Here is a 13,980-nt window from a genome sequence, read left to right on the forward strand (position 1 = left end):
ATATAAAGAAGGCACTAACATTTATCAATCTAAATAAGTTCAGAGTCATACGTGTTAATAACATTTTGCTATAAATTAAGTTAAACTTAACATAATCTGTAACTTTGACCCGACATAGAATTGCATGGATGGAGTTGGCATGTGATGGCAGGAGGCAGAGGCTGCCTCGTTGTGCACGGATGGTGACTGGGCGCAGTGATAAGGCCAGTTTCAGTGGGGGTTTCATCTCTCAATTTTCAACACACCCATATTTTAGAAATAGTGCAGAAGAGTTTCATTCTCATAAAACACTCTCTACTCCTATGAAACTTTTATCTTCTCTCTCTTCATCAAGACGGTGCCATGTCAGCATATTTAATGCCTATAAAACTCTATAAAATCTCTATTAAGGCCAGGGGCGTGTTTAGTTGGCCAGAATTTGGACGTGCAAAGTTTGCACAGTGTCAGATTCCCTACTGTAGCATTTCGTTTGTATTTGGTAATAATTATCCAACCGTTGACTAATTAGGCTCAAAATGTTCGTCTCGCAAAGTACAACCAAACTGTGCAATTAGTTTTTAATTTCGTCTACTTTTAATATTCCATGCATTTACCGCAAGTTTGATGTGACGAAGAATCTTCTTTTTACATAGTGCCAAAGTTGGGAACTAAACAAGGCCCAGAGCATTTGGTGGCGAGTGACGGCGGATTCAACGCTCCTGAATACTGCACGCACTACCATCTCCCTCTTTCGTGTACCGTGTTGGACTGGACCAGCGGCCAAGGTCGATCGCCCAATGCATGCTTGTTTATCGTTTCCAGGCCTGTGACTCGGAACCGGCCAAGATGAGCAAGTTTCAGCCTGGTGTTGAGGAGGTGAGAAAAGAACTGTTCAAGATTAGTTTCAGGAGGCCCTGACTTGGTAGTAATAAGAGATCAGAGTCGATGATTTCCTGACCAGATCACAGGCGTTTCCTCCTCTGCCCTGCTCTCTGATGTTTGACCGTACTGAGTCTTGATGCACCGTCATCGCTGACTTACATTCAGTCAATCTACGTACTCAGTTTGCACTTGTTTTACCCAGAAGTCAGAACATTATTACCAGGAAAAAAGTTTTGAAATTACATTTTGACAGCGATGTCACTTGCGATTTGCGAACAGGGCTACACACTGACTAGTCTCAGCAATCAACATCACAGGTCGAGACATGAATTGGGTTGGCGCTGCTAGGGTGCCGGCCGGTCTGCCTACGATATGTAGCCGATCTGCAGAACCTGGCCGGCCGGCCGAACGGCTGCCGACAGCTCCAGATCGGAGTCGTTGGAGAAGATAGACGGCCAGCGCGCGCTCACGAGCCCTGTCCCGCTGTCGTCCGAGCTCTCGCTCTGGCTCCCGCTCCCGCTCCCCGGCAGGTTAGGCAGAAGCGAACCGGACGAACCAGTGAACCGCCATGCCGTGGCACGTGGCCGTGTCTGCGTGCGTGCCACGGACGGCCGGTGCCGGTACGAGTGCTCGCGCACCGGCCCGGGCGGCCCGGGCCCGGCGCGTTAGTTCGTCGCAGTTGGCATGGAAGGAATCACGGAAAAGGGGTTCCGTTCGTGTGTGGCGCAGCCGATTGTGCCAACCCACCCTTGCCGGCCATCGATCCACCATGGATGTCGGATCAGGTGTATCTACAGAGGGAGGGGAGGCACGAATCGGTGTTCGTGTACGAGGGGCACGTACCGGCCTGCCATTCCGTTCCGTGTGGTGGATTGCATTTGCATTGCTTGTACTGCATGCTCGGACAGGTTTTAGTTCTTTGTTCAGTTTGTTCTCTCAGTCAAGAGCGCTTGCCTGCTGCTGCTGGCGTTTATTTCCTGTGTGGCCATACTCTGCTGTTGGCATAGCCTGTGGAAAAGCGGTTCATGCACAAGTGACTGCAGGCATCGTTTACGGTGTGCCTTCCCTGGGCTGTACTGCTTCAGATTCGCTGCGCGCACGAGAGCTGATCAGCTGAGTGACCGACCGCGGCCTGGCGTCCGGCAATCGGCCTCGTTGCCACCGCACCATCACCCATACGTCCGCCGCGCCTTCTTCGCTACCGCCGCCACCTCCGGCCTCCCGGAGGCTCGCGCACAGGGCACGGGATGGGTGGCGTGCCGTGCCGCCGTGCGCCCGTGCCCGTGCGTCGCCAGAGGCTGCTGCCCAGAACGCATTTGCGACCTGAGCAGAACACAAGATCGAGGAAACGCCCGCAAGTGTCGTGTGCAGCGGTGCAGATTGTGCGGCTGGCGGCGAGATACGCTATGGCTGTGGGGGTCTATTCTTCCATTGCGTGCATCAGTCAGCGGCTATACCCGATCGTATGTGTAGCGGCTGGATTCGCTGGCCACTAGTGGGTCGTGGGAATCACTTGTTGCAGCACACGGCTGGATAAGTCCGCTTGGCCTTGCGGCGACGGGTGCCACGGAAATATCAGATTTTTTTAAAAGGAAATATCAGATTAATAATAACATATATCAATAATATGAATAAATGGAAACTTTGTGCTAAGGGAAATGATACATGAATATGATCAATAATATGTTCGCTTGGCTAAGGGAAATGATACATGAATATGATCAATAATATGTTCGCTTGAACTACTTATCAGTTATGGTACAATGTTTTTCTTTCACGACAAACCAGCCGGCTTATCAGTCGCAAAAATCATCAGCCAAACAACCACATATTTTTCTCTAAAGAAGACTTCTGGTTGGTTTCATATTTATTAGAGACAACTACTTTCTAACCAAAACTTCCTATTAGTTCCATCTTGATTAGAGATGGTATAAAAGTGGCTCAATGATCATGGCCATGCTTGCTGGTCTTATAATCCGTACTTTTCAGCTTGTTTTTTTAGCCAGAATAGTGTTTTTGTCTCACAATAAATCAGCCAACAGTACTTTCAGCTATGGCTTATCAGTCAAGCGAACGGAGCCCATGAAGGTACATAGAGACTTTACGACTTAAATGGTTGAGGATTAATTAAATGCTACATTATTGGCTTATCAGCCATGGTACGGTGTTTTTCTCTCACAACAAATTAGCGAACAATACCTTTCAGACTGACTTTTCAGCGAAGCGAACAAGGCCATAAACAACTTTGGTCAATATATAGCCACAAGCCATGAAATAAATCATATAAAGCTTATTAAGTCTCTAGCAATAATTAACTTAACATAGAAAAAATGTACCACGTGATCATTATTCACTTAATTACATAAATGTAAAGAAGAGAATATTAACTTACTATAATGACTAGATAGTTACCATTTGTCTTAAATTAATCCCAAAATATCCTTAAACATTACTCGTGGCCTTCCTTAGAAATACCCAAAAGCCATATTTATCTTATGCCCAAGGATGAACCTTGTACATATGGCTTAGAATAATTTATTGGTGGTTAACAAAGCTATGACTATCAATAGCTATAAACAACATTGATCAACATATAACCATGAAAAATCACATATATTTAAAACCCATAACTAAATTAAACCACACAAATTAAAAAATCTGTCACTTCAATTATGGCCGAATCCTTCCTTGTCAGTTCTAACCGAAACCCTAGGCTACTAATTGGGTGAATTGGAACATCAATTAGGTTGTACACGTGACTAATTTTGACTAACAAAGGCACAATTATCCCTAGTGATGAATGATTAGCACTAACATAGGGCAATTAGATCTTAAAAGAACATTAAGGATCATGAATTAGATAAGCTAATCTTACTCTGGTTCCCAAATGTCAAACTTAATGCTGAATTAAGATAGTGATTATATTAGTCTAAGCCATGAACACCTAATATGATATTAGCCCATAATTGGAGTTGCCGGGGATGATGACGACGTCCTTGTGGATGCTGCTGATGTAGGCTTGTGCCAGTGTTATAGAAGATATGATGGATGTTGCCATGCTGGCACTCGATCTCGATGGATAGGAGTTAGAGATTTGGTTAAGACGGCTTAACTAACTTCTAAGGAGAAAGAGATCCTCTCCACTCTTATAGACTCCGGATGGCCTAGGACCTTGGCAGTTTGATAGTTGAACGTGCCCTGATCAGGGCACTAATATGACCATTAAGCTCTTATGACTCGGTCCTAATTTGATAAAACCTTGGGCCATTTCTAACACTCCTTCCTGCTCTTTCTTCAAGTCCCAAAGCCTCTCTGTTATCATTTTCGATCATGCGAGCATGGGATCCTGGAGTTACATTTGGTAGCTAAGAGGGTTTGAATTCTTGTGGGTAGCGTCCCACTGGACCACAAACCCTTTCGTCTTTCTAACATCTTTTAACGGATCAGCAGATAATTTAATGTATGCTGAATGTTTTGAGTTCTATGTTGGGGGTGTATTATATGTTAGGCCCCCATTAGTGTGTTCAGGGTTCAATTACATAGTAAATAAGCTTGTGAGATAATGATTAGGATCCATTTACAACCCCTAGATGCTCTTTTCTAAATATAAGCCCTACTAAGGAAAATTGTGAAAATCTTCCATCCCACCTCCCGTATAAAAAGGGGAGGTGTGGAGAGGTAGCCCTTATTCATTTGAACTTTCTCAATTGCTCTCCAGTCTCATATCTCATTTGTTCGGTTCAAGAAAAAAAAATCAATTTCTACTGTATTACAAAACGCTTAAACGGTGATGGATGACTGCTCCCTTAGCACTTAACGTTTTTATAACTGGTGTGTAACTGTCGATGTTTCGAATAAACACCAACTAGTAAATTTATATTTGTTGCGCGTTAGGCCTGGATGGTGTGCTAAAGGACACAAGGTTTATACTGGTTCAGGCAGAATGTCCCTATGTCCAGTCTGCTGTTGCTCGTGTTATTAGCACCGAAAAAGGTTCGTAGTAGGGAGTACAAACGGTCGAGAGAGGGACATGTCCCAAGTCTCTGATGGAAAGGTCGAAAGAATGCCAAGAGCTCGATTGCTGCTTGGCTGTGTGTTGTGTGTGGAATCGATCCGTCCCCTTAGTGGGGTGCCCTGTCCTCCCTTTTATAGACCAAGGGGAGTAGGGATTACAGATGGGAGAAAGAGAAAAAAAACAGAGGTAGAGAAGGTCCTTCGAAGGTGTCGGGTCTTACTTTTCCCTTGAGCCTACCCTGCTGACATGGCAGACGGTGCCAGGGATAGCATGTTTGTTGATCCTAATAGGGCTGTGCTCTAGCTTCGGTCAGCTAGTGGTCGCGTACCATCCTACTCCGGTGGACAATGCGACGCGTCAGGGTACCTAGCCGTGACCCTACAGGGAGCGGACGGGGAAGTGACCATACGTTCGTTACTATTGATGATGTGAGTTCCCTCCTGGACTATAGTGGTTGTCGTATGCCTGTATTAGGATCCACGCCCGAGGGCTAATGGCGGCGCCCATAATACTATAGGGCAAAAGTCGGTGCCTACAACACTATTTGGGCTCTGCCATGCCTGGGAGGGCTTAAAGCGCCCGTCCCGTCGTATCCTAACGGTACCTTCTCGTAGGTGCGGAGGGCATGGTCCTTGGTGCTGTGGTTGACCTGAGTGTCCTGTCTTACCCTGTGCTCGTCATTATAAAGGGGCAGGGTGTAGACGTCGGGCAAGGTGGGGCCAGCCCTGGAACATCGGGCGTGGCGGAGCCAGCCCTCAGCCGTCGGGCGAGGCGAAGCCAGCCCTCAGACATCGGGCGAGGCGGAGCCAGCCCTCAGCCATCGGGTGAGGCAGAGCCAGCCCTTAGCCATCGGGCGAGGCGAAGCCTGCCCTTAGCCATCGGGCGAGGTGGAGCCAGTCCTCAGTCGTTGGGCGAGGTGGAGTCTGCCCCCAGACGTCGGGCGAGGCGGAGCCCAGCCCTCGGGGGTCAGGCGAGGCGAAGTCCAGCCCTCGAGGGTCGGGTGAGGCAGAGCCAACCCTTCGGGACAGGGCAAGGCGCAGCAACCTTCGGTTGTATGGACAAGGAGTGTAGTTGTGTTCCTGCCTGTTCGGAAGTATCAGCGTTTGTTGGTTATTAGTCCCACCTCTTTGGGTACCCCAGTAATCGGTCCCCGACAGTAGCCCCCGAGCCCCCGGGTGATTCGGATAGAATCGCCCGAGGGTGATTTGACTTGCTAGAGGGTGCACGCCAGCGCACCTGATGAGTGTAGCCCCTTAGCCCTCGGGTGATTCGAATAGAATCACCCGGGGGGTATTTCAATTCGCTAGAGGGTGCGCGCGAGCGCACCCAATGGGTGTAGCCCCCGAGCCCCCGGGTGATTCAGAAAGAATCGCCCGGGGGTATTTTGATTCGTCAGAGGGTACGCGCGAGCGCACCCGTCGGGTGTAGCCCCCGGGCGATTCAGATAGAATCGCCCAAGGGGTAATTCGGACCCTTCACGGGTATGGGCATGAAATTTGGTGTTTCAGCAACTGGATAGCTTAAAGGAAACCCTAGTATCCTGTTCACGGGGATTCATCCAGGTTTAGCTTGGTTGAGACTCGATCATGGATCGAGACTCCCTTAAGGCTCGTGTGCCTGAGTTTTGGCCGCTCGTGGGCCCATCCCTCGTTGGGACGGCCGCCGAAACTATTGGGTCAGCACTCGAACTCCTAGGCCTAGGTGGGCCAGAGAAATGCTTCTCAACCTATATCCCTCCTACGGAAAAAGAGTCCTAGTCTGCCCGGGAAGGCAAAATGTCCGGCGCAACTTTGGTGGGAAAGGATAGGGATCACGGACGCATATCTCGCGACGCGACGTGGTGGTGTATCATGGTAGGCACAGAGATCTAGGAGGATAGTTGCCCTTCTCACATCCGTCGCCCCTATAAAACCAAGGGGTTCACCCCTAGGGTTCTGTACTTTGCCTCCTTGCCTGTGCATCTACAACCTCCGCCGCCAATCGCCTAAGCCTCCCATACCCGCATTGCAACCGTCGTCAAGCTCGCGTCCACCCCCTCCCAATCGTTTAATGGAGCCGTGGTGTAGATCCGACATCACCCTTCAGCGCCTGGAGGGCCTCGTTCATCGTGGCCTCCTTTGCCTGCTGACCGCCACCGAGGAGTGGCGGCTGCTCAGCAATGAGGACGAGCCGTCGCCGCCCAAAGGCTACGTGGTGTCCTTCGCTCGCTTTCACGAGCGGGGATTCGCCATCCCCACCCACAAGTTTCTTTGGGGCTTACTGCACTACTACAAGGTGGATCTACAACATCTTATCCCCAATAGAGTCCAACATATTGCGGCATTCGTTGCCCTGTGTGAGGGATTCCTGGGAATTAGTCCCCACTTCGACATTTGGCGGTATTTCTTTGCCGTCAACCTCTTAAAGAAGCGGGAGAAGAGGCAAGAGCTAAGCGTGCCAGTGGGATGCGCCGACATTCATCTCCGCAACAACCGGGTAAATGAATACCCGTTGATGCGTCTGTCGACCTCCAACAAGTGGTGGCATTCGCATTGGTTTTACATCAAGGATGACGCTGCCGCCCCCTTGCTAGCGTTCTCCGGGTGCATTATCAAAGAGGTCTCGGAGCCATGGAAGTGGGGTGTACCGGATAAAGACAAGAAGAAAATCAAGGACCATCTCGTCGGCATCCGAATTCTAAAGGAGCAGGGCAAGAAGGGGTAGGGGATCATCGGCGCCTACCCTACACGGATGGTGGCGCCGCTGATGAGCCGCACACTTCCCATATACTTGATGGCGCTCGGAGCGTCACTCGATGGGACGATGCTTGCCAATGAAGCGCTCCCCTCCTCCGAAGTGGCACAGCGTATCAAGGAGGCGATAGAGCCTTCGAAGGATGACGTTGGCATCATCCTTGATTTCGTGTATCCAATGCGACCAAAACCGGGGTACATTGGCTTTGTAAGTTCTCCTTCCCTGTACCTATTTTTAATTGAACTTCCAACCCCTTGATGCTGACATTGGGATAGCGGGACTAGCCAAAGAGGCTCGTCTTTACGGATAGCTCGGCTCCACTACCGAAGGACCCGCTCATGGCAATGGTGAATCGCACCGCGCCCGAGTGGGAGAAGAAGATGAAGGAGTTCAAGAGGAAGAAGCTATAGAAGCAGTAGGCATAGGAGCGAGGTGAAGAGATAGACAGTGCTGATGACGACGAGGAGGAAGATGATGAGGTAGTTGCAGACATCGAGTGGGGTAACCTGGGAGGTGAGGACACGTTGATAGGTGCCCACTCGTCAATGTAGGGACCCTTTCCATTCCATGCTAGGGAAGATACGGCCGTGATGTCAGAGGAGGTGGGCCAGACCGTTGGCCCATCCTTAGAACCATCAGAGGTAGGCGGATCTGCCGTCGCGCCCGAGGTGCCAGCGGGGGGTGGGGAGCGACCCAGCCATTGTGCCTCAGGAATCAACGGGGACGGGTGGACCCATCGCTGCGTCCCGCGAGCCGGCGGGGGTGGGCGGATCCGCCGCCGCGCCTAGGGCGCCGAGAGAGGGGAGCGGCTCTGCCGCCATGCCCTTAGATACAAGGGAGGCGAATCCTCCAGCCTAGGAGCCGGGGGCCAGCTCAAAACGGTCCCGCCCCAATGAGGGGGAGTAGGAAACTAGGGGTTCGTCCCCCAAACGTCTCCACCGTCCAACAGCACCAACGTAAGTTACCGACTCCTCTGTTTTTCGTAGCGACTCACGCCTTTTGTTTCTTCTGCAGCATCGGGAGACTAGTCAGATGGGACACTTCCATAGCATTGGCACCCTAGAAGACCCTCGCCCTTCAGGCAAGGTGGGGGCCGCCACCTGATGTCGCTTCCATTTTGGGCGGGAGCGGAGTCGGCGTCACAGCCTTGTCGGTCGGTCTGGCACCGCCCACGATGGTGCCCGTGCCCTCAGCGGGTCAAGCTATTGGTGAGGCTATGGAGGCGTCCTCGGAGGTTGCCGCTCAACCGGCGACGGAAGTGCTACCGACGCTAGGGCGGGCGAAGCTATGGACCGCACCCGTTGTGTTGACCACGGTAGGCGTGGCGCAGTGGGACGAGGTCCCGCCGACGAAGGAGGTGATGGTGGCTATGATGGATGGGTCGTAGCTAAAATCTATGGTGGCGGCGCCTGAGGTAGCGGCGCGTCCCGCGCTACCGGTGGCCCTAGAGACGACGCCTGTCATGGGCTAGACCAAGGAGGTGGTGGCCCAGGGATCCTCGGACACCGTGGTGGTTGCCAAGGAGATCGGTAGGGAGTTGTCCCTAGTCTAGCCATCGTAGGGCCACCACCCATTGGCGTGAGATGAGCCCCCACCCCAGTGGGTGAGTCCGTAGGACCCGTCGTCGGAACGCTTCACCCTTGACGCCGCCACCGAGGGCATGGAGCGAGAGAAGCTCAGCGAGGGGTTCGTGGTCACGCTAGAAGCTCTGAACTAGGCTAGTGGTGTCCTTCGAGACATAATCGTTTCCACCAATTGGGTATTCACTTGGTCTTGCCTCTCGATCTCTTTTTTCTTCATCTATTTTTGTTTTCTGACCACCGCCTTTTTTAGTCTCTTATTGCTGAGAAATCCTAGTTCCTTTTTGAACACAAGGAGGATTGGGACCGCCTCATCGATGATGCATGACTACATAGGGATGTGACCGCCCAGATCCGATAGAGGGTGGCCGAATTGACTCCCCTTGCCATGGAGGCGAGCGTTCTTCAACGGTGGGAGGCCGAGGCCCACCATGATGCGAAGCTCGCTGAGAAGTCTTTTGATGAGCTCTCGGAGAGGGCGCGCCGAGATCAGGAGGAGGCCGCCAGAGTGCAGAAGGAGTGGGACGAGCTGCTCCAGCGGGATATCGAGGCCCACCAGCAGATCATCGACCTCCTAGACGAGGTCGAGAAGGAGCGGGATCTCAGGCTGGTAGCCGAGGATAGTTCTATGGCCCTAGAGCAGAGGGTGAAACTGGACGTCGAGACGGTCGCCCGGCTGCGCACGGAGCGAGACGAGCTATGCCATACTATGGAGAGGCTCCACTTGGAGCGCGACACGTCCTGCAGGCAGCGCGATCGGGCCGTCCGAGAGCGTAATGAGCTGCAACAGAGGATCCGCTCCCTCCAGGCCAAGCTAGAGACCGTGAGAGCCTAGAAGCAGGAGGCCGAGGGTGCCGCTGCCAGACTGGCCATAGATCTTGCCAACGCGAGGAGTCTCCTTTAGGTAGAGAGCGACGAGCTCGACATCCTGAAGGTTGCCCTTGGCGTGGTCTGCAATGACCTGTAGGTGGCAATGTTTTCCTAAATGGTAAACGGTCTTTACATGGTCGCCCTTCGTTTAGCGTTTAGGCTGTTTACACAGTGTTTAAACGAAGTTAAAGGGTCTAAACGGTTTTATACTTTTAAAAAAATACATATAATTATATATGTGCATGTAAAAAATAAAGTATTCTAGCATTTATACATATTTATCCGAGTAAAAATCAATTATTTTGGTATGTATATATATTTATGCATGTGAAAAGAACCAAATATAGATATTTATGCATGTAACATATCAAGTGTACACATTTATAAATATAATAAACTTAAGTATATAAATTTATCCACATAAAACTGAACTAGATTTACCTCGTGTTAGCCTAAACAGCCATTTAAACAGCCGTTCAGCCCATTTAATGTTGTTTATCTTCGTTCCGTTTAGGCCGTTTAGACCGTTTTTCCTGTTTTTTTATCGTTTAATTTCTGTTTACCCCCTAAACAAAACAGTTTACCACCGTTTACCATTTAATGGCCGTTTAATCGGCCGTTTAGGCCATTTAGGCAAACACTGGCAGGTGGTGCAGGTGGAGGGGACCAGCTCGCTCGTGGCCCGTGTGGAAGATATCGCTCGCATTATGATGACAACATCGATTTCGAGGCGATGAGCCTTGGCTTCGCGCATGGTTATGAAAACCCCGAGCTGGATGCCATAGAAGCGACGGTGACTCCTTTTGCGGAAACCCTGGCAAGCAGAATTGAAGACATGGTTCTCCCCGATAGGTGGTAGTTAGTCGAATGAGTCTGATAAACATTTATTTATAATCTGTGGACAAGTGTCGGTTCTTTTGAAAACAGATTCGCAACTTCGTTTTGTTAAACAAATTTGCAATTTTGTTTTGTTCGATTAAACTTGCTTTCATCCCTTTTTGCATTCGAAAAAGGTGTTTATGCAATCTGACCCTTCCGTTCGTTAAGACCATAGGGCCCGAGGTGTATGGGGGGAAATTTCGATTTATGTTGGTGAGCAAAGTTACCATAGCCATCGGGGTGTGGGTTTTTTGCAGTCTTACTAGGCATGCTCGGTTATTTGTTCCCACAAACCTTACCACTAACCTTAATGCAAGGAAGAGGTCTCAGCGACTATTTTGAAAAAAGAGGTATTATGCCTTTATCAGCCCCTGAGTGAGATCCGACCCCTTGCGGTTGCCGGGGCTGGATGTTACTGGAGACCGAAGCGAGGGTAGCTGTCGGTGTTTCGGAACCGGGGGTCCCTCAACCAACGAGTGAATTTGTGCTGCGTGCCCCTAATCCCGGATGGTGATGCAAAGAGACACAAGGTTTATACTGGTTCAGGCAATCGAGGCCCTACGTCCAGTCTGAGAGATCGATCTTGTATTCCTTGCACCTGAGTGCTCGTAGTAGGGGTTACAAGCTAGGTGAGAGAGGGAGCTAGCCCCAGGTCTCGGCGAGGGTGGTGCGGACCGCTTGAGGCGTTGTTCTCAAACAGCGTAGAAGTGCGTGGTTCTATCGGTGTGTTCCTCTCCTTTTTTCTCAAAATGGCACCGGCTACCTCCTTTTATAGCCTCAAGGAGGAAGCCAGAAGTACATGAAAAGTTTACTATTCGCTGACGTGTTCTGCTTCCCGGAGCAGCGCGGCGTCGTGGGAGTTCCCGTCGGTGTCTAGTCGGTATGGCCTCCAGGCTGGCGACCTGCTGCGCTCCTGTACATTTGTTGACTTGGTGAAGTGCCGAGGCCTGGGGACTTCTGTGGTCGGTGGTGCCGAGGCCGAGACCCGCTTGTGCCGAGGCCGAGACCCGCCGTGCCGAGGCCTGCTGTGCCGAGGCCTTTGTAGGCGGTAATGCGGGGTCTTGGCGGCCATCGTCGTAGTTGATTTAAGCGGAATCAGCGTGGAACGTGCGTTTACAGGATATGGTACCCTGTATTGTCAGCAAGGGATGGTAAAAAGGTGATTTGACCGTTGTCCCCGTCGCTCCTGTCGCGGTGCGCTGCCGATCGTGGCTTACGTAGTGGGCGCGGTTGGACGCATTGATTGGATGCGACAGCTTGCCAGAGCGGCTTTTGAGGCGGAGGCGACGAGGTTGCGGGACGAGCCCAGCCTCGGACGAGGCGGAGCGTGGCCAGCTCGCCTGAGGCCCTATCGGGAGTCTCGGGCGAGGCGGAACTCGGTCAGTTTGCTGGTCCCGAGGTCCCAGGAACCCAGTTCTGACTTCCCATGTTGTGTTCGTCCTTGGTGCAGGAGTTTAGGCAGCACAGTAGCCGGTAACCCCTGCACAGTCCCATCGTGGGTGGCAGGGTGCTGACGGGCTGGTCTGTCACTTCGCCGTACTGTGCCGTCGTGTGGCTCCAGTATGGCGTGATGCAGGACATGGCGGGCGACGTGCTGGTCACCGTGTAATGACGTCGTAGGGAACAGCGGCTCTGCAGATGCCGAGGCCGAGCCATCGTGGGGGGCTCGGTGGTCATGGACCCTCAGGCTGCCGAGCCCGTGAAGCGAACTGTCGAGGCCCTGGAGAGAATTATAGGTCCTGGGTACTGATTCCGAGGCCACAGTAGCCCAGACGTGGCTCCCCATGCTGCGAGTTGTTCTCGGAGCGGGAGTTGGCAGCACAGTGAGGTACGGGCGTCAAGCATGTGCATGGTGGTTAGCATAGTGGCGGGTAACCCCTGCCCAGTCCTGCCTCCTGTCCCGTCAGTCGTTCTGCTGTACTGTGCCGAGCATGCGGCTGATGTCAGGGGTAGCAGTTGGCTGAGTTAATGCGACACGACGTTTTGTCAGAGGAACGGGAGGAGGAAGAGGCAGCGGAGTGCTGCCGGGCCCGCCATGCGCGAGACGGAGGGTCGGTGGCCCGGCCGATGCTTTTTGGCGGGGGATCGGCCGGGACCCGTGGTGAGGGAGCCTCGGGCGAATCGGAGAATCGGCCGAGGCTCGCGGTGACGGGCCTCGGGCGAGTCGGAGAATCGGCCGAGGCCAGCAGCGTTTTGGCTGGTATCGATCTCTACGAAGTCTAAGCAATTGTTTTTTGGATTTTGCTTAGGGTACCCCTTCTTACGGTATCCGACAGTAGCCCCCGAGCCTTGGGGGGAGTGGAAGCACTCCCCCTGAGGTTCTGACGAGAATTGTCTCTTGATAGTTCCTGTCGGGATGGTGTTTTTGTTTTCGAGGCTTCGGTGGGTGCGCGCGAGCGCACCCGCCGGGTGTAGCCCCCGAGGCCCTGGAGGAGTGATTTCACTTCTTCAGGGGCTTTTTTCTCTTTTGAGTGAGGCGTTTTTATCGTGTTCGCCGGGCCCGTGGGTGCGAGTTCGGATCGCGGGGCCTCGACGATGTTGCGGAAAGAGCCCCTTAGCCTCTGCCTGGGGCAAGAGGGCCGTCAGGGGTTCCCCCGGCTTTTTGTACGACCCTCGTGCTTCCTTTTCGCTCGGAAGGAGGGGTGGAAGACGCCGTGCTACCCTCGGTGGGCGCGAGCGACGGCATTTCCGGTGAGCTGTTATCGGGTAAGTCCGAGTGGAGGCCCGTACCCCGTTCGCTGGGGGTCGGCTAGCGGTCCGGAGATGCGCTCCAAGAATACCGGCGGGTTTCTCTAGTGGGTGCCGAGGCCGTTCGCCTGGGCCTCGGTGGCTCGGTGCCTCCCTACGGTGGGATCCCATTCGGAGACCTCCCTGCCGGTCTCGGACACGACACGGGGCGCGCTCGTACAGGCTTGCCCGCAGTCGTCCCTGACTCTTTTGCCCTGGGGCAGCTGTCGAAACCCCTGGGGGCCCAGCTTTCGAACCCCTGGACCGTAACGGGCTCGGGTCGCTTTGTCTTTATCTTGGGTGCAGGAAGAGCCC

The sequence above is a fragment of the Miscanthus floridulus genome, chromosome 5, assembly GCF_019320115.1.
Source record: "Miscanthus floridulus cultivar M001 chromosome 5, ASM1932011v1, whole genome shotgun sequence".
Lineage (NCBI taxonomy): Eukaryota > Viridiplantae > Streptophyta > Magnoliopsida > Poales > Poaceae > Miscanthus > Miscanthus floridulus.